Source organism: Caretta caretta, chromosome 18 (genome assembly GCF_965140235.1).
Source record: "Caretta caretta isolate rCarCar2 chromosome 18, rCarCar1.hap1, whole genome shotgun sequence".
Classification (NCBI taxonomy): Eukaryota; Metazoa; Chordata; order Testudines; family Cheloniidae; genus Caretta; species Caretta caretta.
The window spans coordinates 20,161,428-20,185,919 of record NC_134223.1 but is presented as its reverse complement, the minus strand read 5'-3'; the positions used below and the strand labels follow the sequence as shown (position 1 = coordinate 20,185,919).

The 24,492-nt window shown below is 42.7% G+C and overlaps 1 protein-coding gene across 8 annotated transcripts in view; it reads left to right on the top strand.

The window, feature by feature from the left end:
- MEGF6 (multiple EGF like domains 6) overlaps positions 1-24,492 on the top strand; it is a 255,268-nt gene that overhangs the window by 87,542 nt on the left and 143,234 nt on the right. The gene's annotated exons all lie outside the window — the stretch shown is intronic.

The window sequence follows — 24,492 nt, the reverse complement described above, 5'->3', positions numbered from 1 at the left end:
GATAAACTTTCACACTATCAATCTTATTTTTTCAGACAGTATATTCTTATTTTTTTAGGTAAGTATCACAGGAAGATTACTACTAAAAGAAGTCAGGTCCCATTTGTGCCTCGTTTTTGTTGTTGTGATTACTTGCAAATATGTTGTCAGGTCTTTGCTTCCTAGTTAAACACACTGGCTGTGCATTACCCAGGGCCACGCACTAGAGCCTCCATTAAAGCTCATAGCTGAGAAAATACCATGTTCTTACTGACACGGGAGTAGGGTGTTTAACTTCCATAGACCCCTTTTGAAAGTCCCAATCTAGAAACTCAAACATGTATACCTGGAGAAGCTTAATGTATCTAATTCTTGAGAATACATTGTTTAGTCACTGTAAACTGCTATCAGGAAATCTGTCAGCTCATTGATTTGGGGTTGACAGGGATTGGGCAAGAAGCAGCTGTTAATTATCTAGGGAAAAAAGGTTTGGGGAATGGGCTTTTAATGGGTGTTTATGTACAGGATCAAAAGAAAAAATAAACAAGTGAAGGGCTTTATTATGGCCAGTCAGTTCTGCTCTGGTGTACTCTTCTATTGATCTTGTCTGTCACTCTGAGAAGCAAAATGGTTTGCTGGCTCCCACAGGTACAAGACCACAAGTTTATATTGTGCTGGGATGCAGAAAAATACATCCATCATTTTAAAAAGGGAGGCCAGCAGTTAGCTTGCTTGTCCAAAACTCCACTGCCCTTCACAATTTATTTGCAATGTTTATGTAGAAATAATCCATTAAAAACCCCAACCACAAGATATATTTCTGTAACAAACATTCCCTGGAGGGTTGTGGTTGTGAGTTTGCTTTTGTTTTTAAACAAAAAGCAAAAAGTTTTTGCTGTTCACATTCTTAGAGGTAAGTGGAGATTCATGGATATTTAAACAAAATATGTGTAAGTGCCTTCTCTTGAGGGGAAATCCAAACCCCATGACTGAGATACAGTTGTAGCCTATGTCTACACAGAAGCTGGGAGGAATGATTAACAGCGAGGGTAGCCATCTACTCGAGCTAGTGCGCTAAAAATAACAGCGTGGCTGCAGCAATGTGGGCAGTGGCTCTGGCTACCTGTGTCAGTAGGTACCGATGGGGTCAGGTGGCTAGCCCCAGCCACTGCCCTTCCCACCATGGCTACACTGCTACTTTTCGCATACGAGCTCGAGCAGAGCTAGCGCGTGGCTGTCTACCTGCACTGGGAATATCACCTCCCAGCTACTGTGTGGACATACCCATAGACTCATATTCTTTAATGAAAGGCGAGTGCTGTGCACTAGGACCTTTCTAGGGAGCCTTCTTGATAATGATTTGACCAGACAGTCCCTTCTCTTTTTGACCATGGCGCTCCAGAGTAAGGTCGCCATACCCTGGTCTGAGGTTTCAGCAGGCGCCTATCAGAATGTTTGCAAATTGAACTCACTGGAGTCTTTGCAAATGACATGTTGTAAGTTCATGCTGCCTGGGGGTGGGAGGATGACAACCATCTTGTACTAAAAGGTGACCCGTGCCTGCTGATAGTGAGGTTGGAAGGGGGGGGGGGTCGGAGTGAGGGCAGGGGCTTCAGCAGTATTACTGAGCATGGCCAGTACAAGCCAAGCAGTAAATCATGGGGGTGGGGTGGCGGACAAGGTCTGCCTGCATGTCCCCCACCCCACTCCACTCCTAGAGTGCCTAGTCCGGTCTCAAATCTCCAGCCGTCACCTCACTCTGGGCAGGGACCCTTGTTCCACTCCCTCCTGCCTAGGGCTAGTAAGGCTGCACAGTTCCCTGCCTTATACGGGGATATTTTTAATTTTTTTTTTGGTGATTTTTAATTTGTTTTCCTTTAATTAAAAACTGAAGGCAAAAGGTTTCTGGCTTTTCATTTTTTCCTTCTCCCCATCCCCTACTTTGTCTCCTCCCTCCAGAGTGACAAAAGAGAGTGGGGAAAAAAACCCAGTCACTAAATTTTTAGGAAAAACATTCTTTTTCAAAATGTGTAGAATGAAAAGTATGTCACTTTAAAAAAAAATCTTCAGAATTGTTTAATCGATGTATTTCAGCAACTTGCATGGAAAACGGCAATTAAAAAAAAATCTGTCCCCTTCTCTCTGAGGGGTGTGTGTGTGTGTCTGTTTATTGGTAAACGTGTATTTTTTTTTTCTTCTGGATATTTTGCAACTCGTTCCACTCTCACACTTAGCACTAATTACTGTGGAGTCAATTAAGTTACCTGGGTGTAAGTGAGAGGAGAATCAGGCACTTTGGATCTTTTATCTTGGGTTGACTTCAATTTGTTTAACTGAAATTATCTTGACATAACATTCTGTAACAGTGCTTTTCACAGATCAGTAATAATAATGCTTTGCACTTGTATAGCAACAATCTGAAGATCTCAAAACAGTTTACAAATGCTAATGAATTGAACCTCACACCCTAAAGGCCCTTAAGCTGTGAAGCAGGCAAGTCTTTTGATATCATTTTGCAAATGGAGAAATTGAAGCAGAGAGGTTAAATGATTTGCCCAAATAGCACAACAAATCTTTGGCGAAGCTGGAATCCAGATCTTCTGCATCACAGTCTTGGGTTTTAGCCATTTGATGCTGTTACTGTGATATTGTGAATGAGTGAATTGGTTCAGATGAAATAACTCAGCTAAAACTTTTTGCAAAGTACTATTTGAACCCTAAAGATTGGCATCCTATGACAGTGTTTGTTTTTAATATTTCTCCATGAACCTGCTATCTAGATTCATTTGGGTTCTCGTCCTGCTCTCCCTGACATCAATGGGAAAACTCCCATTGCCTTCATTGGTGCAGGATCAGGGCTGCGCTGCTGGAATTGGCACAATTCTCTGCTTTGCTTTTGTCAGTGCAGACTATGTAAATAATGATAATGCTGACCCTCACTTAACTGGTTTGTCTTCTTTCCAAACAGGGGGCCCAACAGGGTCCCATTGACAAGTAGTTTATTTTTTGAGCTGTCAGAACATTTTCAACAAAATATCATCTTTGCGGAGATTACAATGGGAAGGTTTCTGAGGTCCAGAGAGAAAACTTAAAAATGGACATTTCAACACACATCTATTTTGTGAACACATTCCAAGGGCTCAGAGTTTAAAACAAACTCAAAAACAAATTGTGAAAGTTGTCACAAAATAGAATTGTTGTCCTCTGACCAGCTCTATTTATTGTATTACATTTTGATGGCGAAATGTGGCTGAAGAATCTTCATTTAAAAAATGGGCAGATAAATGCAAAGAGCTCTGAGCCTGGCACCAGAATTTCCTGGTTTGGCTGCTTTGTAGAGCTGCAACTTTAATTCAGCTTTAAAAGTATCACTTGAGTTAAAATGGGTAAGTCAGCTTGGACCAGAGAGCGTCAGCTGTTTTTATCTTCTTCATAGTTGTTTTTACTACTTTTCTCTTTGTTATTAACCATATAGTTTGGTCAGTCAGTAGCACATCTAGCTTCAGAACAAGGAGAGGAAAGATGGAGCAATGATTCTGAAAACATTGTGGGGGATTTAATGTAACAGGAGCCTCTTCTGCAGGAGCATGTTAACTCAAAATTAGACGTAGTTAAGAAGGAAAATTTTGGCAGGATATTGGCAATACCTTCCTGAGACCGTGCCCTGTTAAGACCCAGGATAATCCATGAAGAGAAGCAGAGGAAGCACCATATTTCAAGAATTTTAAAATTAAACTGGATAAGCCCCTAGATAGGGAACAAACATATACAATGAGTTAGTTCTTTCTGAAACTTCTGGGGGTTTTGTTATGACAAGTGAATCTCAAAATTGAGAGGTCCTCTTCAATTTGGATAAGAACTTGTAGGTTTAGATGCTTCTCCCAAAGCCTTGGGATTGAAAAATTGCACTGGAAATCTCACAAGAACTCGTTCTCTCATTAGATTTCCAGCGTTGACTACTTTTAGTTGTGCCAGAAATGCCACAGGAGCACTTTGAACTGTGAAGCAAAGAAGTCTGAAGGATGGTTTTATTTAAAAAAATAGTCCCACCCCTTACCTGACCAAAATGTACTAATTCTTTGCTGTTTAATTCAGCGCCTCATTATCTTTATCGCTCCCCAGGTTCTCTGGACATCCAGGGCAAATTTTCAATACAGGCATGAAGCAACCGCCTAGACCTGAGCAGCCCGTTTTGCTGCCTCTGTTTCCTTCTCTGATGAGCCTTTATCTTTGTTGAAGCCAGCAGAATAGCCTTTTGAAGTGAGGGCTAATTGAATGGTTAGATCTTATTAGAGGGAAAAGGATGAACAAAACTTAGGCAGGCCTAGGGGGGCCTATAAAGTCTTTGTTACTGGCAGACACTGCCAATTAAACCAAATAGGGCCCTCCTCTGTAGTCTGTGTTAAAAACAGGCTGGCCAGAGGTAACGTTGAGGCTGTCACTTCCATTCCACTAGCTGTTTAGGGCAGGTATTGTGATTCTTTCTGTAATCACATAGTTCAGAACATGCTATGTGTGCACTGCAGACTTCTTTACAAGGGCTCTGGGTGAGTGAAAGGGAGCGGGGTGAGTGAACCAGTTTTTCAAAGTGTAAAAGAAATGTCCCTCTGTCTGTTTGGATTCATGAAGCTTAAAGGGAGGTGGAGAGGGAGTTGCCTACTATATATGACTTCTGCAGCAATGTTTAGTGTCACCAAGTTTGTGGCATTGTTGCTGTTTTAGAAAGGCTCTCCTGCCCAGTTTGAATAGATTTGCAGAAGGAGCTTTTTTTTAAATATTCCTTCCTGGTGGTAGTTGAAATTACCTGTGAAACTTCCCTGCGATTCCTTGTGAAAACCAGAGTGATTTGCTTTTTTGAGGAAGTTGAACACCAAACTTCTGGGCCTGAAGGTTGTGTAACCTTTCTGCCAAATGGAGCCGGCAGCAACCAGGGTCAGGTTCAATATCTAGAAGTTCCTTTCCATCGATACAACACAGAATCGGCTTGAGCCCCCACCCAGTAACCTGGGAAAATTACACACCACCTCTGGGTGCCTCTGAGAGGCAATACTTCCCCATGTGCAAGCACAGAGTCTGAGTATAGAAAAAACAAACTTTTAATAAAAGGAGGGAAGTAACTTGGTGTTAATTTGAACCCAAACAGGGTTCAAAAACAAACCATGAGCAAAAGACCCACCCCCCTGTAAGTTGGGCAGTGTCCTTTTCCCCTCAGGTTCTTAAGCCCAGCAACCCAAAAGTCCCTTTCACATGCCCGTCCCTTCCCTGCACCCCACTCACAGTTGCTGTCCTTGGTCAGTGCAGACCCAGGGTTCAAAGGTACATCTGCAGAGTTCACTTCTCACCCCAGATGGAGGGAGAAGGGTAAAGAGGCACCTTAGTCTCTCCACTGCTCAGGCACTCGCTTGCCGCCCCCTCTGCCAGCCGCCCTGCCAGCTGATCGCCACGGCTCTCTGCCAGCCACTCCTGCTGGCTGCCCTGCTGGCCACTTGCACCACGCCTCTCCACCAGCTACCCTGCTGGCCATGACTCTCCACTTCACCAGCCACTTGTTCACCAGCTGACTGTCAGTTGCCACCTGCCTCTCTGCTGTGACCACACCACATCAGTCTCTTAATTTTCAGCACTTTGCAGGCTGGGCAGAAATACTACCCCATCTCAAGTGATTTCAGCTCTCAGTGATTTTTTAGGTCTTAACAGGCAGGACAGAAACAGTCCTACCACAACTGGTTTCTGCCCTGATCGAGCATTTAAAATAACAAAGTGGTTCCTAAAGAAGCCTATTTCAGTCTTTCTTTGACCAGAGAGAGAGAGTGTGTGTAGAAGACAGGTTAAACCGGTCCAGGGAGGACCTGTGGGGGGAGGGTCCACACCTTCTGGCTGGGACACCTGTTCCCACCCCTCTTTCTTTCACAGCTCTGGCATTCGAGCTCCTGGCTTAACAAGGTTCTTTCAGCTGAGGGTGATTGCCTCGTTTGAGACAGGTTAAGCACAGTCCTGCTTCCCTGTATTCCTACAATAATTAAATGTCGGTAACAGCATTTCACTACCCCTGCATTCAGTATTAAAGTGATTTGTAACTCAACACCAGCCAAAGTTGATTACTTTGAGCAAAACACCGCTTTATCTGCTTGATATCTAAGCAAAGCAGGAGCAAAATGTATTTACATAAACCCAGTCTCTCCCCGCCTCCCATCTAGCTGTCAGGGAAGAATTCATTCAGACCCTGTTTACAGTTGAATGGGGCAAGCTTTCCACAGTTGTTTCTTGAAAAGCATATATGGTGTAAAAACCATAGTGCAGCTCGATTCATGGTAAGGAATGAGGGTGTAAGGGCATAACTGCTCATGATGAATAAATCTAACTGACTCTGATGGTCTGTAGTACTGTCAATGACAGGTTTCAGAGTAGCAGCTGTGTTAGTCTGTATTTGCAAAAAGAAGAGGATTTGTGGCACCTTAGACTAACAAATTTATTTGAGAATAAGCTTTCGTGAGCTACAGCTCACTTCATCGGATGTACTGTTAATGATATCTTACATCTTGCAAAGTGCTTCTTATTGCCCCATATCCCAAAGTACATTGGAAATTTTACATCTGAAGTTTTCACTTCATTCACCATTGAAATGCAACCATTGATGCAACAGGCTGTACTCAGAGATGGAATTTAGGTAAGTACCCAAGTTGGAAATTGGTCAGTTCAGTGATCATCACCCCTCTGCTTTCATGTGCCCCATAGTCTAGAATGACCATGAATAGTCAGAGTCTCAGATTTATGTCTCATCTACAGGGCAGATTAGCTGTATTTTTTTAAGGAGTTGAAAAAGCCCATTATGCTATTTATACTTCACTGAAGAAATGTGCTATTTCTACAGCATCTCACTGTGGAACGTTTGCCAGCTTTGTGTGTGATAGGCCATGAAGGGGGAGCTGAGAAGCAGCCAGTTAATATCTAGGTAGGAATTGCCTGATGGAGAAAGACACTTTACACGTCCCAAATTTAAGGATGACCCTAGGAGGAATTTTATTTAAGGGTGGCTTGTTTACAGCTAGTCAAAAAGGGAAGAAGCATGGTTCACCAGGTGAGCCTGAGTCCTGAGGTGCTACTTATATTCCTGTGTGTGAAGTCCGATTCTACCTTCCAGTATTTTCCTTAGAATTGGAAAGTATTCAGCAAAACCTGGAGAAAGATAAATGGGAAGATACTGGCCTGAGGGATCTAGTGCTGATGGTGCTTGCCTCTGAACATGTGGTACAATGTATGAAAAAAACCACTCTGAGCAAAGCAGCACTGTCTAGTGCATTGAAAATCCTTCCCCTTTCTTGGCAGAGTACTGCACTGTACTCATCCAAGAGGCTTGTTAATGCATCAGAGTGCTCATGTAGGACTATGTTCCATTTGCTGCGATTGCCAATTAGATTATGAATTGGAATTGTTAAGTGAGTGGCCAACCTCCAGGTCATGGCTTTGTGTCAGACAAGCAAAGAATGGGAAAGTTGCTTTTTGGTGACTTGAACAAATTGGAGGTTTGAGAGACAATTTGGGCACCATTTGCAGATAGATTTCTGGATTAAATACTTCAAATGTCTCTTGTATAAAGAACAAATTTTGAACTTGTAACCAAGGTTCTTTTTCCAAGTATGTTTCTGTATGGATCCCACTCTGGGAGAGCAGGTGGTGGAATCTCCTTCCTTAGAGGTTTTTAAGGTCAGGCTTGACAAAGCCCTGGCTGGGATGATTTAGTTGCAGATTGGCACCGCTTTGAGCAGGGGTTTGGACTCTGACCTCCTGAGGTCCCTTCCAACCCTGATATTCTATGATTCTATGCCCCTTGTGGATGCCAGCTCAGAATCTTTGGAGGTGGGAGGGTGCCATAATGGGGGGAGGGAAGCAGGTTTGTGGGACAAGAAGGAGAAATATGAGAGAATGAGAAACTGGAGCAAGTCCATGGAAATCAGGAAGCCAGTTTTCAGATTTAAGTTGTAGATGGATAGTGCACCTGTCATAGTGATGGGGGCATGAATAGGAGGTCGGTGACAGAATATGGGTAGGAAAACTGTGACAGAAATAGAAAGTCAGTAGGAATTATGTAGGGTAGAGAAGGGACGAATAGGAAGCCGTGGATGGTGCTGGTGACTGATTGGAAGCTAAGCAACTGGAGAGTGACAGAACATCCATAAATTGCAGGTGTTATGAGTACATTTGTCCTGCATAGAGCAAGACTATTTCATGAGCATCTTTGTCAACCCCATTCTCTCATCCCTTAATAGAAGATCAGCAGCAGCCTAGAGTTATTTGTATGGAAGCATTTTTCAAGCTCTGTGTAACTACTTTCTCTGACAGATGTGCCTTCTCCCAGAGCCTTTGCACAACCTAAACCAAATAACTCATGCTAGTCCGGACAGGTACTTACATACATCCCAGTGGTGAAGGAGGGATTCCAAGCCAGCCTTTAGCTTCTTCCTTTGCCTTTCTCTTTCTTAGGGACTAGTAAAACTGCTGCTCCCTGTCACTGGGAGATGGGTTTCTCAGTTTCTTGATTAGGAGAACTTTGTTGTTGTTCCTCTGTTAATTATTTCCTCCCTTGAGCAGATGTTGCTGGAAGCAGTGAAGGGTTCTTCATGCTCTGAGGCTCAAGGAAAGAGCCAGATGAGATGAGCCTGATTTTAGGATTTAAGAAGAGGTCACAGACATTATTTTGAATCTCTACTAAGCCAGGAAGCCTCTGCGAAGCACCTGGCCACAGCCTCCTTGAAACCATAATTGTATTGTCATGGAAGAAACAGTCCAGCTGGGGAACTTGAGGACCAAAATGATCCTTGAGTCACTCACATGAATGGTGAAAATAGAGACAATATCTAATGTGAAATGTTGCAGCACTAAAGAGGTCTGTTGAAACGTTCAAGTAGTAGGCTTCCCAGGCAGAGGGTAAACAATTAATAGGCTCTTGAGAATAGTGCTGGGAAGGGCCTACCTTTGGGATGTGCTCAGATTCCCATATTTGTATTTGCATTTCCACTCTTTGTATGTGTGTTCTGAGCTTTTCAGGGAGCCATTTGTGGTTCCAAAACAGGGGATCTGATCTGGTGATATTATTCTCTTCAGTAGAGAATATGGAATTTCTAGATTTTATATTATTTCAGACCCATAAATGTCTCCTTTGGGAGGGCAGTGGAAGAGAAACGCACGTCAGTAACAGGATAGTGGAGTTTATTTGGGTCACCTGACTATCTACCTTAAAAAAAGACTCAGACTTCACACTCTCCCCCAGAGCATTTAGAAGAGAATGTTTGGCCTCTTTAAAATTTCTGTCTTCACAGTATGGTGTACAACCTCCAGGAGCTGAGTTAAGGAGACCTGGGAGGCTTATGGCCAGTATGAGGCAAGTCACTTCTTTGTGAGACTCGAATCATACAAATTGAAGGTTAATTTGAGAGCTGATACCACCGTATATACTTTTCCTTAAAAACTCTGTATTGTGTTAAACCTACAATTTTCCTGAATCAGTCTAGTAAATTCAGAAACCGTAATCCCTGTAATCCATATAAACTTGTTCTGTGATACTGCTTAAGTATAATTTGGCTGTACTGAATATTTACATTTGTAGAAAATTTTAACAGAAGCCAAAAATGGTAATTTATTCTTTTCAGAAAAGCTGTTTAAAGCCTATCTAATCAATCTCCAGGATATATATTCAGTATGTGTGGAGATGATATCCATGTGATAAATTGAATTTATTACTCAACTTTGGCCACCATACCTGAACTCTGCACACTAATCCAGCTCCACTGGGACTTTTTCTAACATTCCAAAACTCTGAGCAGATTCAAACAGATGCTGTACTTTTTTTTTTAAAATAAGCCTGCCAGAAAAATGCTGCTTTCCCCCTCCTAAGTATAGAATTTCCCCTCCCTCTGAAACACTACTTTGGTGTGGCTTAGGATGAGCAGCATTCAGTCCTGCACCAGTTAAATATTTAAAACCAATATTTTTTCCCCTGCAGGCTAAAAATGGGATTTTTTTACCCATTAGGAAGTCAGGAATCTTCCAATGAGATATACAATACTTACTTAATCAGGAAAGTTTGAGATATTGGACCATAAAATCCCAACATTATTTAATTAGCATAAGAAATTTCTACAATGATCTAGTTATAATTTTTTTCTCTGAGCATGTTTCTGTATGTACAATTGTATGTTAGTGTGTGTGACTATAATAGCTGTGTATGTGTATACACACAGTTACACTTTTTTTCTCTGAGCAGAATAACAGAGGAAGTAGGATGATTATACAAGGCACAGGTGATCTGGATTCTGTTCCATCTCTGCCATACACTGAGGCCGAAATTTTCAAATGCGGCCACTGACTTTACGTGTCTCATTTTCGGGGGGAGGAAGGGCTGAATTTGGGCTTGATTTTTCAGAAGTACTGAGCACCCATGATGTCAGCTGACAGTGGGAGCTCTAGGTAATCAGCATCTCTGAAAATCAGTCTCAGGGTGCCTTAAGTTGGACACTCAAGGTCAGGGGTCACTTCTGAAAATTTTGAGGCTTGATATTCAGAGGTGCTTAGCACCAAAAGCTCTGATTGACTCCAGTTATAGCTGTGGGTGCACAGCATCCCTGAGATTCAGGCCATTAACTTTCTGTCCTCACTTTTCGGGGGGGGGGGGGGGGGGTTAGAATAATTAGTGAACTAACCTTAACTGCTATGAGATTTAGAAATGCATATAAAGTGTGTGAGTAAATTGATTATATGAATCAATAGGGCCCATAGCAGTTGCAATTTGAGTAGAGTTGATCCCCTGGCCGCTATTTCTTCAAGCACAGGGACAATGAAGTTGAGAGGATGTCAATTAATTGTTCTTTAACTATTCATGGTAAATAGGCCCAATGGCCTGTGATGGGATGTTAGATGGGGTGGGATCCGAGTTACTACAGAGAATTCTTTCCTGGGTATCTGGCTGGTGAATCTTACTCACATGCTCAGGGTTCAGCTGATCTCCATATTTGGGGTCAGGAAGGAATTTTCCTCCAGGGCAGATTGGAAGAGGCCCTGGGGATTTTTCACCATCCTCTGTAGCATGGGGCTCAGGTCACTTGCTGGAGGATTCTCTGCACCTTGAAGTCTTTAAACCATGATTTGAGGACTTCAGTAGCTCAGACATAGGTGAGAGATTTATTGCAGGAGTGGGTGGGTGAGATTCTCTGGTCTGTATTGTGCAGGAGGTCAGACTAGATGATCATAATGGTCTCTTCTGACCTTAATGTCTGTGAGTCTATGTTGTCAGTCAAATTCCAGGTAAATTGAGGAGGTCACACTGCATCTGCCCTCCCCCCTCTGTTTATGCCCACTCCATTTTTTCCCACCTTTAAAAGATGTTGTCTGTCAGACTAGGAATCAAAGATGAATAATCTCTTGGAATCTGATTCAAAATTCCAACAGCAAGCAGGGAAATGGGGGAAAAAAACCTTACTGCACAGTAGTTTGGATGCTAAACTACTGGTGTACCTAATGCTTATTCAGTCTTTATCAGGCCAAATACTGTAATCCTGACTGAGGCAAAATTCCTTAGATCTCAGTCAGACTCCGTAGATTCAATGGAGGATTGCCTGAGTAACAACTGTAAGGTTTGTCCTATTTATAGTTATAGCGTATTCATATTTGTATTGTAGTAGCACATAGAGGATCCACCTGGAGATCAAGGCCCCTTTGTGCTAGGTGCTGTACACACAATGAATTGATGCTCCCAGCTTTCAGAGAGGTTATAAGAGACAACAGATGGGGAGCACAAAGTGACAGTGAAAGGGTTACACTAATTGTAATTAGTAACAGTCACAGCTTCTACAGTCAGGGAGAAAGCTCTGCATGGAGGTTTTGAGAACAGAGTTTGGCGCTGGGAATGTCTGCTGGCATTCGGGTTGTGAAGCTAGTTTATCCTGCTGCTTTTTAATCAGCACGGCCTGGCATACTGCCTGGGTATTCATTCTGTCTCTCTTCCTCTCTTTGCAGACGTCACCAGTATATCTTAAATCTGCAATGTTGTTTATATACTTAATTAGTTAAGCTTGGATGAACTGATCACTAGGGAATAACATCAGGCACAAACCCAATGATGTTGGGTGTTTTTTAGTTACTCCTGAATGTTGGGCTAAAAAGGAGAGGGGGAAAAAACTGTCTATTTTGATAACTGTCATTATTAATTATGATTTCTGCCTCTCTCCTCCCAAAACCTTCACATCGTCCCTGATTGCTGCTTTACAGGAGTAAATGGTAATTTATCATTCCTGTCTCTGGCACCGGCAGGACAGCATATTCACTTGTTATGCCCCAAAAGGGTGGAATTCAATCTGTCTTTTCACATCCTCTGAAAATTTGAAACCTCTTTTAAAAATTGTCTGCTAAACTTACTTACTACTGCTGATATCAGATGCTCCAAAGTCCCCACTAGCCTGAGGAACAAGGCAGCAAACTCAATCCATGCACTCTGGAAACAGTCATCTTTTCCATCCAAGATAAGGGATCTAAAATGCTGAATGTTTTGACCCTGTTTGGATTCTATCCAAAAACTTCAGATCTTCTTCTGAAGATCTTTGGCCTAGAAATATTGTGCTAGTACTTCCCATGTTCAGACACATTGGAAATGCCAGGAGGATAAACTTCATAGCATTTGTACCCTTGGTCCTAGTCTGACTTGTGACATTTGGAACATTTACGGCTGAAAAGTTAACCCTGAATGATGTTTAAATCTTTCCCAACGCTGGAAGAGTTAGGTTTTGGGCAGAAGTTCAGGTCTGTTAATTTTTTTCAAGACTATTTGTGTATCTCTAATTTCGGTCATCAGTTTCCTTCCAGTCCGACATCAAACTTTACCTTTCCAGGTCACATTTGACTAGCTTTTCAAACACCTCCGAGATACTTGGCCTTTTCTCATTTCTCCATCATAATCCCTTTGATCCATTTTTGGTAAATAGCAGCTGGCTACCACAAGCCCAATGATGTGTCTGCAAGAACCCCCCCCCCCCCGCCCCCGCCCCATTAGGGATTAGATGTGGGGATTAGGGCGAGAGGATCTGCAGGATCTCTAAGAACATGGGGATGGTGTTTTGTAAACCATGGACTTCTAATGTGTTTCCCAGGGTGAATTTCATTCCCTTTTGTGACACTGACTCTTGAAGCTGGAGTTATTGCTGTTGAGGTCTTTGGAGATATTTTCAGCCTAATTTAGGTCTGTCACATTTCTAAAGTGACCATCACTCTAGTGTCCAAGCACCGCTAATACTTTGCTTTCTACCCAAGAATCCTCAAGTGTTTAAAATTTAAAATAATAAAACCTGCCAACAGCCTGTGAAGTGCTATCACCCCCATTTTGCAGTGGGTGTTGGGGGGGTGAACGGAGGCACAGATCAGTGACACAGTAAAGTCCCATCACATGTATAGCAGAGGCAAGACTAGAATTCACATCTGCTGGCTCCTAGTCTTTTGCCTTAACCACAAGGCCATCCTTCCCCCATTCTGGGTATTCCTTTTGTGCTCATTCTCAACAAAATTGACTATTTCCATAACTTTTAAGAAAGGAAATCTAGGTCATGCTGTTCAAAACTCTTGAATATGCCAATACCCTGCTGTATCACAGGAGCAGATGGGGTTGGTGGAAAGACACTGTAGTATACACAAGTGTTGCTTGGCCTAGAAGCCAAGCTGGTGCCCCCTTTAAAGCAGTTTTCTTTAACTGTGGTTGCTGTTGAGGTTAAGAGATACATTTGTATTGAGTCTCTGCCAGTGACTATGCTGCTTAAGGTCACTTACAACAGGGGCTGAGGTGGGAGTTGAAAGCATTTTCAGAGTTTGTCTATGATGTTCGGCTGTTACTTTTGTCTGGCCCTTTCTCTGTCTCATCTGTTTAGACTGTAGGCTTCTCAGGGCACAGACTACCTTTATTCTGTGTCTCTACAGTTCCTAGCATAATGACCCACCAATCTCAATGCAGGCCTCTAGGTGCTACTACTGTATACCAGTTATATAGGGTCACTGCCCACAGAGAGGTAAAAGGTAGTTTTGGCCTGAAAATGTTTAGTCTTTCAGTGCAGCAGCTGTGGGACCATTTTATCTATAACATATCTTGATTTCCTTTGGCAAAGACAACCTGAAGATGCAAGATGCTCTCAAAAGACTTTGCTGTGGGCTATTTCAGTCTTTGTCTGCCATAGAAATATGATGGCATAGAAACAGGACAACAGAACAGAGAGGGATTTTATGAAATAAGGTCAACATTAGATGCAATCTTTTACCATGTCAGCACTCATTGGATACACTCTGTTGAACCATATCTGGAAGATACAGCATTTAAATGGCATTCTGTACCCCCCCAGCCCATGATAGATCTCATCTAAGTATCTTCTCATCAAGGCCCATAATTTTTCTTAGAGACTTCCGGGAGGTGCTGCCTATGATGGATGTTTTGTTGACTAGATTGTTTGCAGGTTAGAGGGAGTCAGAGAAATGGTAAGCTTGAAAGGGTAAAAAGAAAAAAAAATCATACTACATTTGTCATGTAAACAGATCTGGTCATATCCTGATGAAGTTACCCAGAGAGAGCTGAACTGCACAATAGTTGTCTGGTGCATTCATACTACAATGAGTTCTTTTTAGAATACACTTTACCCTAAAAGCAGTTGTCTCATCCCATCTCCATTTATCAAAAAAAAAAAAAAAAAAAAACCACACACACACACAACCCCACCCACCAAGTACTGTGAATAGGAAATAAACAAGGATCTGTTATATTTACAATTGTTATCCAGAATCCCTAAACAGAGGGTGGGAATAGTAAGACACTTCCCCCCACCCAGTGTTTACACTTTGTATATAGACATTTAGCAAGGAAGAGTCCATTTTAAACATCTGTGAAGATGTAGAATAAACCCTTACCATTTTTAAGAACAGAATTATAAAAATGAATCCCTTTCCAGACATGCCATTTCAAGGGCTCTTGATTACAAACTGGAATATTTTGAAGTTATGCACTTCAAAAAATAGTCCGGTTGCTGCCATCCTTTTAAAGCTTGTTTATGAGAGCAAAAAAAGGAACCATGTGAGTGCAAAACTCCACCTCAGAGAGAGAGAGAGAGAGAGAGATATTTCTTTTGCTCTGCTTCTAAATGGGGTAGCACCAAACTCTCAGCCCAGGAAGACAGGAGCGAAGCACCCTCTTGATTCTGGGCTGCTGCAGCCTCCGGAGGAGGCCAGACACCCCTCTAGTTACCACAGCCTGGCCCCAGCTGTCTGTGGGCAGTAGCTTCAGTGTTCTGCATGCACTGTGTCCCTGCCCTTCTTACCTTTGATCCACTCCTCCCAGCAGGGCACCCCCTGTCATGGGGCTTGTACCAGGGGCCTCAGAGGGAAGCATATGCTACCTTACAAAAAGCTTGCGCCACAGGGAATTCTGTCATGGCTAGATCCAAGGCACTAGTGGACATGTTATTTTGCAATAGAGTAAAAAGGCCGTAATAGTGGAGGAGAAAATCCTATTGCTTGACACCCAAGTTTTCAAACCCACTCTGTTTTATCTTGTTTAAATGTCAGTCTAGGTAAAACCACAATCATTGCCTGGTGTCTATGGCAGCCAGTCAATTGTCCCTGGGATCACTCAGGATAAAGCTCATGCTCAAATAAATTGGTTAGTCTCTAAGGTGCCACAAGTCCTCCTTTTCTTTTTTCAGGATAAACTGTTTTTGAATATTAGGAATACCTATCAAATCAGCCTAAGAGTCAGATTGGTAAATAAACCCTTAATGGAGACATTTGTGTAGTTTCTAGTTGGGTGGCAAACTTTTCATTCAGGTCAAGCGAAGAATCAGCAGAACTTCAATACTGTGGAGCAGCACACCCTTGACTGATCAGTTTAGTCACGTTTTCAGGGACTGTAAAATATCTTCTCTCTTCCTGTCTCAGAGTGCATGCACCAAATCCAACCCTGTGTAAATGCCTCCAGCACCAATGCAATTACATTAGGGCAAAAGTTAACCCCAGGCATTTTAGTATAAAATGCATCAGCTCTTATTTTTTATTTATTTTTTAAATATCACCACAACTGCTTTTCATAGAATATCAGGGTTGGAAGAGACCTCAGGAGGTCATCTAGTCCAACCCCCTGCTCAAAGCAGAACCAATCCCCAACTAAATCATCCCAGACAGGGCTTTGTCAAGCCGGGCCTTAAAAACCTCAAAGGAAGGAGATTCCACCACCTCCCTAGGTAACGCATTCTAGTACTTCACCACCCTCCTAGTGAAATAATGTTTCACAATATCCAACCTAAGCCTTCCCCATTGCAACTTGAGACCATTACTCCTCATTCTGTCATCTGTTACCACTGAGAACAGTCTAGAGCCATCCTCTTTGGAACCTCCTTTCAGGTAGCTGAAAGCAGCTATCAAATCCCCCCTTATTTTTCTCTTCTTAAATCTCAGTTCCCTCAGCCTCTCCTCATAAGTCATGTGTTCCAGACCCCTAATCATTTTTGTTGCCCTCCACTGGACGCTTTCCAATTTTTCTACATCCCTGTTGTAGTGTGGGGCCAAAACTGGACACAGTACTCCAGATGAGGACTCACCAATGTCAAATAGAGGGGAACAATCACGTCCCTCGATCTGCTGGCAGTGCTCCTACTTATACAGCCCAAAATGCTGTTAGCTATCTTGGCAACAAGGGCACACTGTTGACTCATATCCAGCTTCTCGTCCCCTGTAACCCCTAGGTCCTTTTCTGCAGGACTGCTGCCTAGTCATTCGGTCCGTAGTGGTGCATGGGATTCCTCCTTCCTGAGTGCAGGACTCTGGACTTGTCCTTCTTGAACCCCATCAGATTTCTTTTGACCCAATCCTCCCAGTTGTCTTTTCATTGGAATCATATTATAAAAAGATAAAGTGCTTAGATATACACACTAGATCTAGAGTGAAGGATAGTAGCTCTAATTCTCAAGACACTGCAGCTTCTCTCCAGTGCATCTATTTCCATAGAGAGATGCTGTAGTAATTTGAATTTTAGAAAATTTATGTAGTGTTTCATCTTAGAAAGAATTCAGTTCAGTTGCACTAAAACAGGATAATCACTATTTAATTCATTATTATTTAAAGGCTGAGGGCAATCACTCTCTGTTCTGCTTGAGAAACTAGCCCTTGAGGGTTGATTCCCACTTTAAAGCACATACCACAACTAAGTTTGATTTATAAATTATTTCTTTAAAGAGAAAACAACAAGGGGTGGATACTTCAGCAGACCCTAGAATATCATAGCACGCAATCGTATGCGACAGGACACTAGTGTTCCTGTGCTGGCAAAATACCCATTGGCAGTAGGCTGCAGGATCAGAGCTATTGAACTAAAGCAAAGTGCATTATTTATCCAAACTGTAATAAGAGTCAAGTTATAGTATGATTGTAACAAGGTTGAGCATTCACTGGCATGGCACCTCCTGCTGGTCATCTGGGAATTAGCTCTTTTCCAGCCTCAGAGCATCCTCTGGTGGCTGGTGTCTTGCCTGCCTCCGGCCCCTGGGTCCCTCCCAGACCCTGGTGCTCTTTATCTCAGAGTTCTGCCCCAGCAGTACCCCCACACTCTGGGTCTCCCCTCCCAGGAGACCCCCCCCAATTCTCTATACCCACCTCACCAGCTACTGCTAGTCATTATCTAGCCCTCTTTCTCTGGGGCAGACTGCAGTCTGTAATGGCTACTCATCACTGGCAAGGGGGTAGGACCAGCTGCCTTTGCCTATCCCTGTAGCCCCAGTACCTCCATAGGCCTTCAGCCTGGGGAGTTGCCAGGCTGGAGCTCCTCTTGCCCTTCTCCAACAGTGCTCTGCTTCACTTCAGGTATCTTGCTCCTAGGTATTTAAGTCCACCTCACTCTAGCTCTGGAGTAAGACTCTAACCAGCTCCTCCCTCACAGCCCTCTTATCAGGGCCAGCTGGGCCCTGATTGAGCTGGCCACACCTGTGGTCAGCTACTTAGTCAGTTTCCCTCAGCTGTTCTCACTCCTCTTATCTCAGGAGTGGGGTAACTGCCCTGCTAAAATGATGCACAAAAATGCGGAGTTATTTCTGCTGACTCACCAGAGTAGGTGTGTCCTATTAGGTCTTACTCAGGACGATAAAAAGGCTTGAGTTGCCATGCCCATGGGGCAAGGGGTTCTGTAAGGAGAAATCTAAGGAACAAGCTGTGTTCAGAGAAAACTTAGGCTGAGGTTTTTGTTAATTAAATTAACAATAAAGGCAAAGCCTGTGAAGGGGGAAGGGGGGGATTGTGTTGTGGGACTCTCTACCCCATTCACATGAACATAGATTTCGAATCAGCATTTGGTCACATTAATCCTGTTACATCATAAATTTCCAAAAACCAGTACTCTGTTTCCTGAAACTGTCATTCAGCAAGATATGATCTCTTCCTACAGGTTGCCATAACACAGAGGTGTCATTCAGCAATGTTATTAATTACACAGCGATTGAGCACTAAAAAGTTAATTGGGGTTGGACTACTATGTTTTAGACATTCTTGCATGTTTATAGTTACTACATTGATTAAATTGACTTGAGTATGTTAAATAATCATGGGGTTTTTTTAATTAGCAGTGGAAGTGTTACAGTGCTCTATTAAATGTAAGTTTTCTGTATTTCTAGCCTGTAAATAGAAGTGTTACCAAACTTGCATAACTGTTTTTTCCTTATACTTTGTGAGCCGTGTGTCTAGGCCTAGCAGGTCTGAATATTACCACTAGCAGCAAATGATTCCTACTGAGAAATTATAAGGTCAGATCTTTACAGTAGGTATAGAAAGTAGTTTGTATGCTGCAAATAATTAACCTACTGCAGGTGGTAATGAAAGATCTTAGGGTGGCAGTTCGCTTTCAAACATCTCATCCTTTTAAATTCATAGTATGAGTAACAATAGCAGCTACAGATAACGTAGCATAAGTTAGATATTATGAGGGCTACCAATTCATATATTCTAGGCCATAAAAGTCCCATATTATTGTGTTGTACTACTAGATGCATTATGGAGGAGTTTAACTTCTTGTGACCATGGCCACCCTCAGAAGAAGATACTGGAGATGATGGAACTGTGACTGAATGATGGCCTTTTCCATTGCGGCCAGGCTCATGCTCCTAAGAATCTCCTGTCTGTAGGGTTAATCTGGCACATGGCTGCACCCGCGTCACACAGGTTAATTGGGACCTCTGTGCCTGGTAGCACCTTGAGCGTGTCTCAGTGATGTGCTGTGCTTTTCAGTTGGGGTTAGTAGCTTCAGCAGGAAGCTGCAGGCAGGTCACCGCAGGTGTTTCAGTGTCTGCAGATGGATCATGGCTCCTGCCGTTTCCTCACCTAACCTGGTCTCCGGCCAGCATCTCATTAAATGCAAAGAGATATTGTAGGATTATTTTCTCCGCAGAAACTGTCTGGGCTATCTAGAAATGACAGTCTTAGATGAATGTGTTCTCTCTGTCTCCCTTTATCATGTTGTCATGTAATGCAAACACTTATAAATAAGTAAAGGGACTATTTTATAGGAATACAAAGCGCTGGTACATTGGTTATCATTGCATTCTCTGTTTAGGGCATGCCATGGGATGCTGCATAATTCAGTAGGATTTGGCAGGAGCGTTATCTCTGGTACTGAGTACACATGTAGGGTCCAGTTTTCCTCACTTATAACAGTATAAATCAAGAGCAACATAATTAGTTAGTGGAGTTACTCCTATGTAACACTGAGGATGAGTGAGTTGGGATGAAGAAGTGGAAGGATAGAGGCACTGTACTTGAATGAGGGTAAGATCTCAGTTCCTCATCTATGAAATGGGGATATTAATACTTCCTTTCTCCCATTTTTTGACTCTCTTGTCTGTTTAAATGGTAAGCTCTTTGAGGCAGGTACTGCCTTTTACTCTGGTATGTAGAACCCCTAGCACAATCAGGCCCTGATCTCAGTTGGGGTCTCTAGGCACTACTGTAATGAAATTAATAATTTGGACCAGGCCTGCAGTCCAGAAAAATGGAGGGAAAATAGCTTCTCCATTAACGCAGTCTGAAACTTTGACTCCTGCCCCAGAAACATCCAGAGATCAGTTTTATACATGAACACGTAGAGGAGGCCACAAGAGTTAATAGCATAAAATTCTTTAATGTAAGTGTTCACATATCTCTGCACTTCCTGGTTCTGGCTACAACTAGCAGTGAAGAATTAGTATCCTATGAGAGAGCCAGCTCTGGCAAGTTTCCAGAGAGACCTGGAAAAAACACCAAAATTGGACCCTGGGCCTTTTATTTTATAGTTATTTTGTGTGACTATCATGGAAACGCTATGAAGTAGAGTAACTAGGGTAATAAAAAAACTTTGTGATTTGCGTTCATAGATTCTAAGGTCAGAAGGGACCATTGTGATGATCTAGTCTGACCGCCTGTGTAACACAGGCCATAGAACTTCCCAGAATAATTCCTGGAACAGATCTTTTAGAAAAACATCCAACCTTCATTTAAAAGTTATTAGTGATAGAGATTCCACCATGACCCTTGGTAAATTGTTTGAAAAGTTAATTACCCTCACTATCAAAAATGTATGCCTTATTTCCTATCTGACTTCCAAGAGGTTTGTGTGAAACTTCCTTCTGTTTTGTTTTATGCGGTTTCCAATCTCTAGCTCAGCTTTGCTGACAATAACATAACAAAAGCCGTACTAGCTATTACTTAGCGTGTGTGTGTTAAAATACATTTTTAATGGCCTGTAACTTTGTTTGCTTTTTCAACATCTTTTTCTAATGTAGTAAAGTAGCTACTCTTTACTAAAGATTACTAACGTGAAAAAAATACCATTTTAAAGCCTTTTTGGGAAACTTAGAAATAACATGTATGTTGGTGTATGCAGTGTAAAGGTTAATTAACCAGTCATCTCTTTTGCAGGCTGTGCCTTTTTTAGACAGGTTTCTGGCTTTTTCCCAGCAAGCTGCCCCTACTCTGTTCGGTTCACTCTGCTCTCTACTTTGCCCGTGAGTTACAAGCATTGATTTGAAAGTTAGTGGTTGGAGTTACTTGCTGAACCTCTCCAGGGATATGGATCACAGAAATATGTGGGGAATAATTCATTCCAAATCTCATACCTAGTTATGGAGGTGATCCTATCTCTGGACTCTTGTTTCCTAAAGCAGAAAAATGTTTTGTGCTAGACCCAGGTCTGTCCTATGGAGCTAGATAGCTGCAGCTGAAGATTTATCACCTTTGCAGATGAGCCCGTATTTATAGACATCTTCACATATTCAAGCTGAGTGTGTGTGAGGTGCAGCGTGTGTTTGTGGGATGATTGCTAGGGGTGAAATCCTGGCTCCATTGAAGTCTACAGAAAACTCCCATTAACTTAATGGGGCCAAGATTTCACCCTTGGTGAGCAGGAAGCTGATCTATTTTGCAGTTATTGCACTCTCGTTTATTATTAAAAACAGACATTACATTACTGTTTGTTCCAGTCTCTGTTGTGTTGAGCTGCTTATACCACTTCCATCTCGATGGTAGCTGGGCACCTAGCTTTTATATAGATACTTTTCATCCACAGACCTCAGCATGCTTCTCAAGGGAAGGTAACTCTTGGAGTTACGGTGTGTTAAAGAGGTCTGCAGGAGAACAGAATTGACTGTAGTTGCCCTCATCTTGACATTTGTCCACCATTTTTGTCTAAGATCCATAGGTAAAATCTTTCACCCTGTGTGATGGTTCTCGGGCACATAGGACTGTGGGTCCTTTTTACCCTCTGCCTCCAGCAAGAAGAAGCCTTTCTTGTGGTACCTGGGGGTTTGCTCCGTAACACCGCCAGCCTTTCAGCCACTTGGGCGCTCTCCTCTGGGCTATGGCGGCCCTAACTTCACCTTGCAGGTTAGCAGTACATGCACCCCAACCCATGAGTCCCTTAGAATTGTTCCTCTGTAATATCCAGCCCCTGACACAGGGCACTCAGAGAAATTCCGGATTCTCTGCCTCCAAAGGTGCAGTGTATCCCAATTTACCAGTTTTACATTAAGCCACCACTCCTATAAACCACACAGCACTTGTGAGCACTTATTATAAATCCAAAGTAGGTTTATTTAAGAAAGACTAAGGATTTAACTAGAAATGAGAGTAGCAGGCCTCATGGAGACTGGGAAGGGAGGGGAGCTTCATCCAGAAAGAATTAATTTGCAAATTGGATACAATTAACTTAGGCTTGAATAGAGACTGGGAATGGTTGATTCATTATAAAAAGTAACCGATTTCCCCTTGTCACATCCGATGGAGTGAGCTGTAGCTCACGAAAGCTTATGCTCAAATAAATTGGTTAGTCTCTAAGATGCCACAAGTACTCCTTTTCTTTTTGCGAATACAGACTAACACTGCTGTTACTCTGGAAACTAAAGAAGGTGGATGTTCTTCCCGGATCCGGCGACTGAGCTGTCTGTTTTTGCCACCAACTGTAAACCTTCACTATTAAATCAAAACAGGAGATAGAGACCACAACTGAGGCACTCTAGCTGTTTATCTGCCAAGCTCCTTCTCCTTATCAGCTTCTCTTCAGGGTCAGAAACCAAGCTCTAAGCTTCAGCCTCCCTCATGTTTGGCAAACACTTCATCTCCCCCAGTCAGAACATGTTCAGGGATGCTCTGTGGGGCCTGTGCCTGTCCCACCAGATGCAGTGCCTGTGTGGACAACGCTGGGCCTTTAATTCAGAAGATGCTTCTTTCTGGCATGAAACAAAGCTACACAGCTGGTTTGCCAAGGCTAAGGGCTTGAGATCAAAGGGACACAAAACAGCTGAAAATTCTTCTTGTAGAGAAGGAGGGGGAGTTCAGTCATCAGAGGCTGTTTGCGGCAAGCAGACGGACTATGTCAGAGGCCATGCAGGAGGAGTGTGAATTAGCTAAGCTTGCCCAAGCTTTGAGGGAAATGATCAGCTTTAGGTAAGGCCCAGGCATGTAGGCCTTTTGATGTTTTAACCCTATTCTGTGATTGCTGTGTACCCCTGGGTGAATAAACCATATGTTTGTTTTGAAGAAGCTGTTCTGAGTCACCTTGATCAGCAGATGGTCACAGGCTTCCAAAGGGAAGTTTCTGGCAGGAGCCAAATCCAGTTGAGCTTCTCATGTTAACATGGTTGGGAAACGGGGGGCTGCAACCCAGAGATCCAGTCTAAGAATGGTTGAAGTTGAGGCAGGCGAAGGAAGCCAAGACTGTCACCGAAGGGGGGCACTGAAGAGGGCCTGAAAAGGGGACTGGGGCATAGCTCGTCCTGTAACCATGACAATTAATCCCCCCTTTATAAAAATCTAGACCAAGATTCTTTGTGACCAAGAATCCGCAGGCTGACTCTGTCGTGTGAAGTAATATTTATATTTCCTTTGATTCTAAATGTTACCAGCCATTACTTTGATCAGAATGACCATCTTGATTTTGTGTTTATGGGACAAGGACAGAAAGTGCCATCTCTTCTAAAACAAAAGTCACTTACAACAAGCATGAGTCCTGAACCACAGGGAAGTTTTGTGTACAGGGCAGAGATGGCCAGCAGCTGTGGTAGTTTTGTCTAATGTCTTGCCAGATGATTTGCTTTGCCAATATTGGTACATTGTCTTCGGGAAGCTGCTGGGACTGAGTCAGCTGTTGATGGGCACTTTACGTGCTATGTTTAAGTGTCCAGTTTTCCCAGGAAAGATTGTTTTTCATTCTTCTTGCTGAATGGTATTCAGCTGACTTGGTCAGCAACTGCAGCGTATCTCAGAAATATACTTTCTAGTGTTATGATAAAGGATGCGTTTAAATATATATTTATATAGCTAGACACATAGAGAGACATAGATCAGAGCTGACAGTAATTAGCATTCAGCATACACAGTGGCTTTGTGGTTAGTGGGTTGGATGCTGTGATATACAGCAGGGATGGTGCAGTTGGTAGTGAAAGGAGAGGAGAGTCAGTGAAATAGCGTTCTGTGGGTTATGGAGGAAAAGGAATCTCAGCAGCGAGAGGGATCTCCATAAATTTTGGCAACATTGCTGAAAAATGCAGTTTGCCTTCTCATAGATCAATGGAAACAATGGGTCCAAATGATCAGATGTCACCATGCTTTTTCTCACTATAGCTAAAAAGAATCCAAATTGATTAGCACAGTCAAACAGGAGTTAGACAGTAAGTTGTCTGTGTAAGAATGGTAGTGTTGTCTAATGGTTAGAGCAGGAGACTGGCAGTCAGGACTTCTGGGTTCTATTTCCAGCTCTTCCATTGACTTGCTTTTGATGTTTTTGCTGTTATTTCTTTGTATAATCATAGTGCCTAGGAGCCCTGGTTATGGACTTGGACCCCATTGTGCCAGGCACTGTACAAACACAGAACAAAAGACAGTCCCTGTGTGGTGTTGGGCCAGCCACTTTATCTTTGTTTCCTTACTCTCACCTTCTGTAAAATGGGCATAATGCTTACATACCTCAGGGTATGGTGGTGGTGGAGGAGG